Consider the following 14,512-nt stretch of genomic DNA (forward strand, 5'->3'; position numbering starts at 1 on the left):
GAGAACATGCTGATCAGTGGACACAAGTAGCCCAACAATCTGTTCACAAGTTTTACTTTTTAGAAAGTGATTAAATTGCTCTCCTAGTTTTACCCATCAGCCTCTCTGGGTTTGGGGTGTGAATCAGCCATTGGAGTGACTCCTGCTTTACCCATCTGACCTTTTTCCTTTGGCAGAGAAATTGACCCTGGTGCCTCTCCACTCTGGAGAGGCGGGGTCATTCCCACGGCCTGTGAGCTCTTTTGGGGGGCAGGGGGCAGGGCAGGGGGCAAGTATCAGCTTTGCAGTCACTGCCTGTGGAATGAATGAAAGCCCTTTCTCCCCACCCCTTCCCCAATGCGGTGCTGTCCTCTGCTTAGTCCTAAAGGGAAGAGAGCAAATTACCTGTCACTGGGCTCCCTCAGTTTTGGTAATATGAGTAAGTTGGAGCTTTGCTCTGAGAAAACAGTATAAGAAGACATTTCTATGGCTTAATAAAGGCTGCTTTATATAGAGACCTTTTATGGCCAATTGGTATAAGGGCCTCAGGAATCTTCTGGAACCAAAGGTTCCAATATCTCCATTCTCTTTTTTTTCTTTTCTTTCTCTCTTTTTAGGGCTGCACCTGTGGCATATGCAACTTCCCAGGCTAGGGGCTGATTCAGACTTACAGCTGCCAGCCTACACCACAGGCATAGCAATGCTGGATCTGAGCTGCATCTGCAAACTCTGTTGCAGTTTGTGGCAACGCTGGATCCTTAACCCACTGAGTGAAGCCAGGGATCAAACCCGCATCCTCATGATAAACCTACTGAGCCACAAGGAAGCTCCCAACATCAGCTATTCTTTGTACCCCTCCCCCAAAGGAAGTTAGAGATTTCTTTTGTGGTGAATCTAGATGGCTCTTTAAAATTTTTTTAAATTATAGATTTTTTTTTTTTTGTCTTTTTAGGGCTGCACCTGTGGCATATGGAGGTTCCCAGGCTAGGGGTCGAATCAGAGCTGCAGCTGCCAGACTATGCCACAGCAATGCCAGATCTGAGCCTCATCTGCAACCCACATCACAGCTCATGGCAACACCGGATCCTTAACCCACTGAGCTAGGCCAGGGATCAAACTAGTATCCCCATGGATTCTAGTCACGTTCATTAACCACTGAGCCATGATGGGAACGCCTAATAAAGTATAGTTGATTTACAACTTTAAATTAAATTTTTTTAGAGATGGTTCTTGACCTATATCTTTTTTTTTTTTCCTTTTTATAGCTGCTCCTGTAGCATATGCAAGTTCTAGGCTAGGAGTGGAATCAGAGCTGCAACTTCCAGCTGCAGCCACAGCAACTTGGGATCGATGTGAGCTGCGTCTGTGACCTACACCACAGCACACAGCAACACCAGATCCTTAACCCACTGAGTGAGGCCTGGGATCGAACCCCCCATCCTCATGGATACTAGTCAGGTTTGTTACTGCTGAGCCACAGTGGGAAATCCTTTGATCTAGCTCTTGTAGCAGCATTACCAGTTCAACCCAAGCCTGCTGGAATAAAATTACCATGAGAGAAGTCTTCATTTACAATTCTGATTAAAATGGAACAACAACAACAACACACACACATCTGGAACGCTACCAACCAAACCGAAAACAGTGGTTATTTTGTTGTGGTGAGAAGCCTGGCAACTTTCACTTTCTATTTTTTTTTTTTTCACTTTCTACTTTAAACACTTGTGTGTTTGCACTTTCCATAAGACTGCTACTTTCAAAATCAGGAAGAAAAAAAAAAGATCCTGTATTTCTATTTTGAAGGGAAAAAATGAAAGAAATGAATGCAAGCAACCTAGTGACTTGAGTGCTTCAGGTGGCCAAAAAAAAAAAACAACAACAAAAAAAACGTTTTTTGTATTTGTAATGCTCATTGCCTAAATTAAGAGGACAGAGAACAGAATGTAGGCAGGCAGGCCTGGAGAAAGGAAGATATAGGCTGGTCCCGCCAAGGTGGGAGGCAGGAGGGTCTGTGGGCTGGGTCGGGGAGGCAGCCTTGAGGGCTTGGGGCAGGGCAGAAGGTCCTGTGGGAACAGCTGGCTGTGTCAGCAGAAACCCTGACAATTGATTAATTTAGAGATGGGGAATTAGGGAGCAATCAGCTCAGTTACACCCTGTTTCTTTTTTCTTTTTTTTTTTTTTTTTAGTTGTACAGCAATCATCACAACCCAATTTTTTAGCATTTCCATCCCAAACCCCCAGCCCATCCCCCCACCCCTCGACCTGTCTCCTTTGGAAACCATGTTTTGTTTTGGTTTTTTTTGAATCCATAAGTTTTTCTTTTTTCTTTTTTTCTAATCACTCAATGAATGTATTACATTTATAGTTGTACAATGATCATCACAATCCAATTTGATAGGATTTCCATCCCACATAGACGTTTTCCAAAGTCAGTGAGTCTGTATCTCTTCCGCAAAGAAGTTCACTGTGTCTTATCTTTAGATCCCACATGTAAGTGATAGCATGTGACATTGGTGTCTCACTGTCTCACTAACTACACTTGGCATGATAATTTTTAGGTCTACACAGTGTTCTTAATCTTTACACTATAGACTATGCCACGGCCCTGCCCTTCCTTAATAGTGTGACTGGCTCCGAGTCTGGGACAAGATGGGAGATTTAGAATCAAAGTTCAGAACAAAGGGACCTGAGGAAGAGTAGATGCTTCCTGTCTGCCAGTAGTTCAGGAAACAGATTGAAGGCCTTCCAGGCATGTGTCACAGGGTCATTGTGCCCCAGTGTCCCATGTTGGGGATTCAGAGATGAGAAAACAGGCTTCTCTCAGGCTTTTTCTTTTTCTTTTCTTTTTTTTTGGCCACACCACGGCACCTGAAAGTTTCCGGGCCAGGTATCACACCTGAGCTATAGCGGTGACAATACCAGATCTTTTACCCACTGAGCCGCCAGGGAACTCCTCTCAGAATCTTAGGTAGGAAACAGGACAGGTGTCCAAGAGATGCAACTGAGGGGGTGGCTTGGATGGCAAGGGGATTGTGGGCACACAGCTCTTACTTGCTGTCCATGTGTCCGTGGGAATATGACTTAACCCCACTCCTGTCAGTTTCCTCATCTGTAAAGGGGGGATGATCGTAGTACCTGGCTTTGGGGGTTATGGTGAACATTTTTAAATGAGATTATACCTCTAGAGCCCTCAGCACAGGGACTGGCATTACTGCTCAATCTGCCTTAGCTACTGCTCCATAGAAAGTGCTCAGGAAGACCCTGGGAGAGGCTATGAACTCTCCCCCCAGGGGAGCCACAAAGAAGAGTGAAGTGGGTCTTTATGGAAGAGTAAGAGTTTGATGGACACAGGTGGGCAGTTTATTGCTGGCAAAAGAAGAAAGGCATGGAAACAAAGGATGTATTGTGGAAGAGAAAGCCTTCCGGCCTGACTTAAGCACAGGGGCACGTGCTGTATGGGAGGCAGAGGCCGGCTCTGTGTGGCCCTGGAAATGTAGGCTGGCTTAACACTGAGAAAGACCTTGTCAACTAGGCTAAGAGGCTTGGGCTTTATGTTTCCCATGAAGACACGGAGTGGGGGGCGATGGGGGAGGCTTTAAAGATTTGATTTGTTTTTGAGGTTAGGGTTAGGGTTAGAACAACAGGGTTGATAGGTGTTTTGGAAAGTAGTTTCTGGAAGAGGGGTCCATTTGGGAGAGTGGCCAGAAGCCTCTGGCTGTTGTCCCCAGACTGGTCACTAGAGGGAGACCTGAGCTCAGAAGTGGCCCCTCGCAGCCTGTTGTTGAGGGTCGGCTGGTCCCCAGCCAGAAGGGGTGCAATGGAGGCAGCCAAATCCCCATTCGCATCAGTCCCTCACCTCTGCTGAGGCAGGCTCGCTGGATTATAGACAAGGGCACTGGCAAGTTAGGAAGAAGAGGAACGCCCTTGTGGAACCTTGACCTTTATCTCTCTCCCAGCCCATCCTCCTTCTCTTCCTGTCCCCACTTCTCTTCCAGACCATGTGTGAGGACACCCCAGTCTGCACAGCCAAGCTTTGTCCACACACCCATGGGCCCAGGGGTGCATACACTGGTGGGAAAATGAACCTGAGGATGAGTCCTGCAAAGACCCAGGGAACAGGCTTGGGCCACTGCGGGAGTTAATTCTAGGGTCCTTGGTACTTGGAGAACAGTCTAGAAGGAGGTCAAGTGTTCCGAGTAGGCACTTCCATTGGGCCTATGGACCAGTTGCCTTGAGAAGAGGGATGTAGTTAGAGGAGGGAACCAAGGTCGTGTCCTGTTTCACCCAGATCTTGAGCAAAGGATCTTGCGTTATTTCTATCTTTTCACGTGATATCCAGTGTGAAGCTCAGCAGCTAGTGGGTTTTCAGCAAAAGCTGTTTAAATGAACGACCTCCTTCTCCAGCTCTTGACTGGCTTCCTACGTGAGAGAGCTGAGTTACTTTTCCTTTGTCAAGGGCTCTGTGGTTAAAACAGGAGAATCACTCTTCCCTGGAGAGGGAGCCTAATTCTCTGGACCAGAATCACATTTTTTTTTTCTTTTTTTTTTAAGGGCTGCACCTGCGGCATCTGGAAGTTCCCAGGCTAGGGGTTGAATTGAAGCTGCAGCTGCTGGCTACACCACAGCCACAGCCACACAGGATCCTTAATCCACTGAGCGAGGCCAGGGATTGAACCCACATACTCATGGATCCTAGTTGGGTTTGTTACCAGTGAGCCACGATGAGAACTCCCCGGAATCCCTTTTAAGGAATACAGGGAGGAGTTCCCTTTGTAGACTAGCAGGCTAAGAACCTGAATAGTATCCATGAGGATGCGAATTTAATCCCTGGCCTTGCTGCATGGATTAAGGGTCTAGCATTGCCAAAAGCTGTGGCAGTATAGGTTGCAGGTGTGGCTCAGCTCCAGTGTTGCCATGGCTGTGGTGTTGGGGGGCAGCTACAGCTCCAATTTGAGCCCTAGCCTGGGAATTTCCATATGCTGCAGGTGTGGCCCTAAAAAGAAAGAGAAAGACAATAAGAATACAGAGAAAGTGATGGTGTTTGGCCTTGGAAATTAGGTTGCAAAGGCACTGTGACTTCTTTCTCTTTATTAGTTAGATCATTGCTCGTGAGAAGCTAGCAGCTATGTCAAGGATTCCCTCAGGCACCCATGTGGAGAGGCCCACGTACGGTGGTGCAGCTGAGGCCCCCTGCCAACAGCCATGCTGGAAGCTGATGCTCTTAGCTCTGAACAAGCTTCTGATGATGGCAGCCCTGACTTGCAGCCTCATGACCAGATAAGCTGCTCCTGAGAAATGGTGTGAGACAGTACCCATTTGTCATTTTAAGTCCTAAGTTTGGTGGTAATTTGTTGTGCAGCAACAGCTAACCACTGTAGGCTTCAAGGGACTCCTGAAAGTTAGAACCCTTATTTCCTGCCTGGGATTTGCGTAAGTCAAAACATAAAACGTGGCCTTCCTGGTGTGGCTCAGTGGGTTATGAACCTGACTAGTATCCATGAGGGTGTGGCTTCCATCCCTGGACTCACTTAGTGGGTTAAAAATCTGGCCTTTTGGAGTTCCTGTTGTGGCGCAGTGGTTAACGAATCTGACTAGGAACCATGAGGTTGCGGGTTCGGTCCCTGCCCTTGCTCAGTGGGTGAAGGATCCGGCGTTGCCGTGAGCTGTGGTGTAGGTTGCAGACACGGCTCGGATCCCGCGTTGCTGTGGCTGTGGCGTAGGCTGGTGGCTACAGCTCTGATTCAGCCCCTAGCCTGGGAACCTTCATATGCCGCTGGAGCGGCCCAAGAAATGGCAAAAAAAAAAAAAAAAAAATCTGGCCTTTTGGTGAGCTGTGGTGTAGGTTGCAGATGCAGCTCAGATCCTGTGTTACTGTGGCTGTGGTGTAGGGCTGACAGCTGTAGCTCTGATTCAGCCCTTAGCCTGGAAACTTTCACGTGCTGCAGGTGTGGCCCTAAAAATCAAAAGCAAAAACCACATAAAACAAAAGTAAATATGGAAGGTGAAATACCATCTTTGTTGATGGTAAGAGACCAGTGTTTAGCTAACTGAGGCTGCTGATACTGAGCCCTAGAATTTAAGCAGATAGACCTATCCAATCCCAACCCGGAGTGGAAGAAGAGAGATCTTTTATTTTTTTATTTTACTTTTTCTTTTTATGGCCGCACCCGTGGCGTATGGGGATTCCCAGGCTAGGAGTCCAATTGGAGCTACAGCTGCTAGCCTATACCACAGCCATAGCAATGCCAGATCCGAGCCACGCCTGCGACCTACACCACAGCTCATGGCAACGCTGGCAAAAAGATAACGCCTTCGCCACAGCCACAGCATCACCAGATCAGAGCAGCGTCTGCGACCTACACAACTCAGGGCAACGCCAGATACTTAACTCACTGAGCGAGCCCAGGGATCGAACCCACAACCTCATGGTTCCTAGTTGGATTTGTTTCTGCTGTGCCACAACGGGAACTCCAGAAGAGAGATCCTGCTCTTTAAGAGTAAAAGAAAGAGGAAGTGCTCTTGTGACATAGCAGGTCAAGGATCCAGAGTTGCCGCAGCTGTGGCACAGGACACAACTGTGGCTCAGTTTCCATCCCTGGCCCGGAAATTTCCATGTACTTGCAGGTGTGGCCAAAAAAAAAGAGTAAAAGCAAGAAAGTGGGTCACATATTTACTCAACAGGTAGGTCACACTCAAGAGAGACAATGTGGAGTTCCCGTCGTGGCGCAGTGGTTAACGAATCCAACTAAGAACCATGAGATTGAGGGTTCAGTCCCTGCCCTTGCTCAGTGGGTTAACGATCCGGCGTTGCCGTGAGCTGTGGTGTAGGTCGCAGACGCGGCTCGGATCCTACGTTGCTGTGGCTCTGGCGTAGACTGGCAGCTGTAGCTCCGATTAGACCCCTAGCCTGGGAACTTCCATATGCCGCGGGAGCGGCCCAAGAAATGGCAAAAAGACAAAAAAAAAAAAAAAAAAAAAAAAAAGAGAGAGAGAGAGACAATATGTGGGCTGAGTCAAGGATGCCAGGTATTCTTTCCAAAATTAACAGAAAGTCACTTCTCAATGCCCCTCCCTCACGTGGGCAGGGTGAGAGGTAGGGCAGAAAGAGTTCCAGAATTTCCACTAATTAAGCTTCCTCCACTAGGAAGAAATTCAGGACTGAGGAAGAAGTTCCTTCCCTCATATCCTTCCCTTCCATCTGTCTCTGGTCCTAGACCATGCATGTGACCTATGACCTCTTTCTTCCCTTTGGGGTTGGCACCCCGGGTGACATCTCCATCGCTGGAATCTTTCTTTTCTTTTCTTTTCTTTCTTTCTTTCTTTCTTTCTTTTTTTTTTTTTTTTTTTGGTCTTTTAGGGCTCCAGCAGCATATGGAGTTTCCCAGGCTAGGGGTCCAATCAGAGCTACAGCTGCCAACCTATACCAAAGCCACAGCAATGCCAGATCCAAGTGGTATCTTTGACTTACACCACAACTCCGGGCAACTCTAGGTCCTTAACCCACTGAGCAAGGCCAGGGACTGAACCTGTGTCCTCGTGGATACTAGTCAGATTCGTTTCTGCCAAGCCACGATGGGAACTCCTGGAATCTTTCTAATAGTCTTATTCTTCTGCCACTCCCTATTGTGTCCTGGGAACTCTTGGGTAACTCGATGCTTTGCTGAGTGCTCTGTACACAACAGACCCTCACTCAGGACATATCAGGAATCCTGATGCTTTAAACTTGCCATTTTGAGCTGAAGTTTTCTGTTTTCTCTTAAGCTGACCCTCTTTTTCCTAGCCTTTGGGGACACTATTTTGTTAAATCATCATTGCTGATGGACCAAACCATTTTTGCAGGAATACTGTATAAGTATGAAATCAACCTTCTTCTTTTTTTTTTTTTTTCACAGAGGCCTTATCAAAGAGAATCATTACTTTTTTTTGAACCGTTACATTTTATGCGTGCAAATGTGGTTATGAAACTTACTGAATGATCAGCAAGCAGTGGCAGAGATCCAGAAGAGAACAGAAAATCCTGTCATCCATTTTGATAGCTCAGTAATAATATGCACATCTATTTCACATATACAGCGATTTCAAAGTCTGGTTACATTTGTTTCTTGTCATTGAGAATCTAGGGAACTATCTAGATGTTCTTTGCTCTTTCTCGAATTTTCATGCTTCTCACCCACTGAATCTCTAGTCTACATTGCTACGTCTCTACCTTGGATATTCCAATTTCCATTTCCTTTGCTGAATTTTTTTTTTTTTTTAATCTTTAGGGCTGCACTCGCAGCATATGGAGGTTCCCAGGGTAGGGATAGAATTGGAGCTACAGCTGCCGGCCTACACCACAGCCACAGCAACATCAGATCCGAGCTGTGTCTGCAACTTACACCACAGCTCACAGCAACACTGGATCCTTAACCCACTGAGCGAGGCCTGGGATCAAACCCGGAACCTCATGGTCCCCGGTCAGATTCATTTCCACTGCGCCATGATGGGAACTCTCCATTTTTTAAAAAAGCTTGCTACAATTATTATTCCAAACTAGTAGCCTTGAGGTCAGCTCTGACTTTATCTGAATTAGGAGTCAACCAAGTTCTCATTATTTTTTCATAAATCTCTTAGAGTCATCCCTTCATTTATTATTATTTTTTTACATTTACCCAAGTAACACATGAACAGAGTGTACAGAATTACATAGAGTAAGAAGTGAAAGTTGCCGGTGGTCACTTGTTTAATGGCTACAAAGTCTTCCCATCCCAATACATATGTCCCTGGGCAATGTAACTTTCCATTCATCACAAGACCGGGATCTATTTTCTCCTACTTTAAAACTGGGCTGAGTTTGACTTGCCTTGATCAATAGAAAGTGGCAGGAATGATGTTGAGCTCCAGAGCCTTGGCCTTCAGAAGTTTTGCCGCTTCTGTTTTCATGGCCTTGGAAGGCTGCCTGCGACCCCATCTAAGGAAGCCAGTCTAGCCAGTGGAGCGAGAGATCATGTGGACTGGAGCAGCCCGGCTGGCGGGCATCACCAGTGGAAGGCAGCTGCGTCCGTGAGCTCAGGGGAAGCCAGCAGAGGAGTTTACCTAGCCAACCCACAGAATCAGGGACAAGAACATGTTTGTTTGGTTTTTTTTTCTTTTCTAGGGCTGCACCCGTGGTATATGGAGGTTCCCAGGCTAGGGGTCTAATCAGAGCTGTAGCCACCAGCCTATGCCACAGCCACAGCAACGCTGGGTCCTTAACTCACGGAGCGAGGCCAGGGATTGAACCCACAACCTCATGGTTCCTGGTCCGATTCGTTAACCACTGAGCCATGACGGGAACTCTGAGAACACGTTTTTATTGTCACTTGTTTTAGGGTGGTTTGTTACATAGCAAAGGATAACTGAAACAGCCCCCATCAGTCCTCTCTTGATCCTGTTCTCAGACCTTTTCCCACGTGTTATAAATATCCACGAGTACGTGACCGCATAAAGCTAAAACATGCAAGTGGGATCACGCTTTCCATACTGCCATATTTCCGTGTGAATACATGCAGATTCCAGAACTCTTTGAAATCCCTGCAGGGTACTTTGTTGTACAGATGTACCACCATTTATTTACCTTTTCCTTGCCAGTGGACATGTGGGCTGTTTCTGATGGTTCGCTGGCACAAAGAGCATTGCTGTGAACGTGTCTGTGCTTTCAGGTCTCCTGTGTTCATTGCCTGAGTTAAGGGAGGGGCAGGAATAGAACCTCAGTAGGTGCTCTGGGCCTCTGGATCAGGATCTGCAGTGTTTGGGCCTAAGCACTTTCCTCTCTAGAAAACAAAGAAGCATTATCTACACTGGGCCACCACCGCTCCCTTCTCCCTTTCCTATCCTGTCAGGCCTTATGAAAGGGTTGGAGATGACACCCAAAGGGGATTTAAAAGGAAGATGGAGATACAGCTGTGTGTTGGGAACGCTGGAAAGCTTATGGGCTCCAGCAGACTTTGACTCGGGCCTGCCACAGGGGGGTTGCATTCATCTAGCCCTCTAAACGCCCTGGGGGTCTCTGTGCTGTCTGGGGGTGCTTTTGGGGTCCATGTGATTGGCAGTGGTGTTTAAGGGAGGGGTATGCGGGTGGGTGTCTCTGATGGGGAGGTGGGCGTGGAGAATGGGCTGTGCTTCTGCAGAGGGATTTCTGCCAGAGGTACACATGTGCACAGCGCGGGGGCTGCTGACAGGGTGCTCTATGTGCCTGAGTGTGGATGTGACCAAACTCAGGGATGTGCTGCTGTTAAATGAAGCGAGGCATTGCCATGGCAACACAGCTCTCTGCTCCCAGCCAGATGCCAAGCCCTTACATCATATTTTTCTGGCTGAAAACACCTCAGTCGCATCTGGTCTCCCAAGAAAGGGGGCTGTGGGGGCAACAGATGCCTCACCCTCATCTCCAACCTTTCAACAAAGCCCAAGAGGTGATAAGCGAGTGTCACTGGGGCACTGTTGGATTTTATTTGGGGGAGGTCCCGGGAGTAGCCTCTGGTGAAGGGGGTTGGGGAGAGCCATAGAAAGGCCCCATTTTTTTTGGTCTTTTTAGGGGTGCACCCATGGCATAAGGAAGTTCCCAGGCTAGGGGTCAAATCAGAGCTGTAGCTGCCAGCCTGTGCCACAGCCATGGCAATGCAGGATCCAAGCCGCATCTGTAAGCTACACCACAGCTCACAGCAACAGAAAGGTACCACTTTTTGTGTCTTCTGATTCTGTGATCTAGGGTTAACAGTCTCTAGCACTTCATTCTAGAAGGAAAGTTGTACAACAATGAGAGGAGATGTGCCATTCGTTTCTCCCACTAATCATTTCCTTTCCTTCTACCAATTATCCCTCCGTTGATTTTGATGAGGAAAGAATCCAGGCATCCCTCACAGCTGACTGAACTGGGTGTAGATGACTGAGCAGAATACCAAGCGGATTCTCTTCCAGCAGTTAGGATTGGGGTTAATTATTTACAAGAAACTAACCTGGAAGGTTGCAGATTGAAGGTGCCGCTTGGGGGCAGCCGTGTGTAAGTATCGTCAGCAAAGAGGGTCTTATAGTCCCAGGAAGCAGACAGGCAAAGGGAAGCCAAGACCAGAGGTGGGTAGGGAGTGGAGGGGGCTGGCATATGGCAGTTGCTGTGGTCCAGGGGTCTTTCCTGATTCTAGTTCACAGGGAGGCTCTATGCATTTCCTGCCCTTGGTTGCTTTTTGTCATTTGATGGGTTTGTGTCTGGCAGTGGAATGGCCCCTGATTAAGGCATGAGGAATACGGTTTAGCTGATGATGACAGAAGTGCCTTTTCTAGGCACATTCCCACTCAGGATAAAGGAATAAATCCTTCAAAAAAGGCTTCCTGGAAAATTTTCTCCAATCATCCAGCAATATTTTATTAAGCAGCAGCTATGTACCAAGCAGTATTCTAGACGTCAGGGAAATATCAGTGAATGAGACAGAAAAGAGCCTGCCCTTAGGGAGCTTTCTTGGAAGGACACAGCTGATAGAGTGAATGAAAAACAGAAGAGGGCTAAGGGCTATGAACAAAATGAATGAATCCTACAGAATCATAAATTGTAAAGGTTTGAAAAAGCCCTCAAAAGTTTGCCTGTGCTTTTATTCCCACAAGACCAAGGAATAACAGAGCTAATGGCCTTTAGCCACACAGGAGGGTAGTGAAGTTACGGGGCTCATTCTTGGCCAGCTTTTATGTCCCTTCGTGTAGGCAGTCTTTTCCTCCCGGCTCTGCCTTACATGCCTCTCCCATTGCACCTTGTACTTGGCCCACTGCAGCATATTTTATTGTCTGTTTATGGAGGTGTTTGTCCCACCCACTGTAGGACCTGAGGGCAGAATCAAAGCCTGTCACGTTAACAGAACACAGTGACTCAGACTTCATAGATGCTTAGTACATAGTTGCTGGATTAATCAATAACAAGGGCTGCCGCTGGACTAACAGCCCTGACACTGGTGTTTCTTCCACTCTCGCAGCAATTCTTCCACTGGGTGACCCTCCAAAGGCAGGGGTAGTTGGATACGACACAGACACGGCATGGTTGTCTTCAGAGATAAGACTCTTCCGTGGCCAGAAGCCAGACAAGGGGGTTTGTTGACTCTTTTCCAGCTTCTGAGAACAGAGCCTTTGTGTGAAGCACCCATCTCTTAAAAATGAAGAGGCAAAGCCTGTAGGGCCTATATCCTGTGGCTCTCAGGAAGACCTTGAGTCCTGTCAATGGGAGCCGATGGGCGTAGCTGACCATCAGTGGGCTGCAGGTTCAGGCCTAATCTCATTTTGGGGATGGGGGTTTAGTCCCTAATAAAAGGGAACACGCAGTGTACATAGAAAAAGTACACACACACAAAGGCCTACCGATGTGCCCCAAAGAGCAGATGTTACCTCTCCTTCCTCTTTCCCTCTCACCATAGACCTAATAAATAGTAAATCTTAGGACCCCATGTGCCATCTGCTCAGCCATGTCCCTAGAATACAGTAATCCTTTCCGGGGGAGGACAGTGGCCCTCACCAAATAGTTCAGACTTAAGGCTTACTGTTGACTGCCCCACCAACCAAAGCACACACGAGTGTTTCCAGAGCGGAGGCAGGATGAGATTTCCGGGCAACGAAAGCTACTTGAGCTCAGGACAGACACAAACATGATGGAGGCTTGTTCTCTTGCCTGGAGAGGTAGGGTCATCCGTTCATTCCCTAGCCAGCTCTGGGGACCAGAACTAAAGCCTTTGTGGGAGCAGCTGAAACTGGTTGTTTCTGCATCTATTAACATAGTCCTCGATCTTATTTATAATAGGAAACTCCAGAGAGTTTGAATAAAGATGAATTTCCTCCATTTTTCATTACTACATATAATTCTTTTTTTTAGCATGTCTAAAAACACTATTTTTCATCATATTGGATAAAAATTACATTTTTTTTTTAGGTGCTTACATATAATTCTTTACAGGGTTTGCTACCTCTAATTTTAAGTGTATATGAGTAATGCATAAATGTGTTATTTTTTTAAAAGAGAAGACCACACAAAGGTATATAGAGTAAAAATCCCTTCTAGCACCTCCCAATCCCTCTCCTTTCCACTGTTATATTCAAATGTATCTTTTCCCCATCTTTACACACATGTAAACAAGCATACACAGATAACTCTTATTTAGTTTTTACATATTAGTTCTTACGCTGTACCTAGAATTTTGCTATTTCATGTTTTTCAAGAACCAATGGGTGTTCCCGTTGTGGCTCAGCGGAAGTGAATCTAAGTGGTATCCATGAGGACACAGGTTCGATCCCTGGCCTCACTCAGTGGGTTAAGGATCTGGCGTTGCCTTGAGCTCTGGTGTAGGTCACAGATGCGGCTCAGATCTGGCATTGCTGTGGCTGTGGTGTAGGCAGGCAGCTACAGCTCTGATTTGAGCCCTAGCCTGGGAACCTCCATATGCCAAGACTATGGCCCTAAAAAGACAAAGGAAAAAAAAAAAAAAAACCCACTGTACCTTGGTGCCGTTTTTATGTCAGTGCATTCTTGTGAAGGGCTCCACAGTATTAATATTCCATGGTGAGTCTGAACCATGATTCAAATAACTCTTTCCCTACTAATTATCATTTGGGTTGTTTCCAGTTTTCCGCTATTACAAACACGGTAATGAATGTCTTTTTACACATATCATTGTGTTCCCGACGGGCACTTCTAGAGAGAAGATACCTCGAAGTAGAATTGCTGGGTCAAAATTTAGCTCAATACTGATAATATGATAGCTTTATTAATTTACATTCCCATGGTAGTGTATGAGTGCTCATTTTCACACATCCTGCCAATACTGGGCATCCGTTCATTCAACGAATACACATAATGAGGAACTAATATGTACCCGTAGTTCCTAGATCAGTGCACCTGTTCTAGAAAACTAGGACACATCTTTGCATTAGGGCATGTATAGTCTAGTGGAGGGAAACAATAATCTTACTTCTGTATTTCTTAAAAAGCATTATTTCCTACAATGCAGTTTTGTCCTAAATGCTGTGGAAAATAGAGGGTGGTAAAGAAAAGGAGGAATGTCAGTGGGATTGAGATTTTGAATAGGGTAGTGGGGGCGGACCTCACCCAGGTGATTTTGAGCCTTTCTGGAAGGAAGTGAGTATAAATCTCATGGAGGAGAGTGTTCCAGGCAAAGGAAGGCCCGGCTCAAAGGGCAGGTATGTATTTGGCCTGCTCAAAAGTGTGGCAAGGAGGCTTGAACAGAGTGGGTGAGAGGACCAAGAGGAGATGGGGGCCAGATAGGGTAGGGACTGGTAGGCAACTAAAAGGGCTTAGGCTTTTACTCAGCACAAGGAATGTCACTAGGAAATTTTGAGCACCAAAGTGACAAGAGTGGTGTTAAGGGCCTCTCTCTGGCCTCTATGTTAAGAATAAACTGAATATGTAGGGGTAGAGGGTGTGGAAAAGCATGGAAGGAGTCAGGAGGCTATTGCAACAATAATCTAGTTGAAATATAGCGGCTGGGGTCGGGGAGCTAACAGGCAAAGAGAAGTGGTTAGAGCC

The sequence above is a fragment of the Sus scrofa genome, chromosome 7 (assembly GCF_000003025.6).
Source record: "Sus scrofa isolate TJ Tabasco breed Duroc chromosome 7, Sscrofa11.1, whole genome shotgun sequence".
In the NCBI taxonomy this organism is placed as follows: Eukaryota; Metazoa; Chordata; class Mammalia; order Artiodactyla; family Suidae; genus Sus; species Sus scrofa.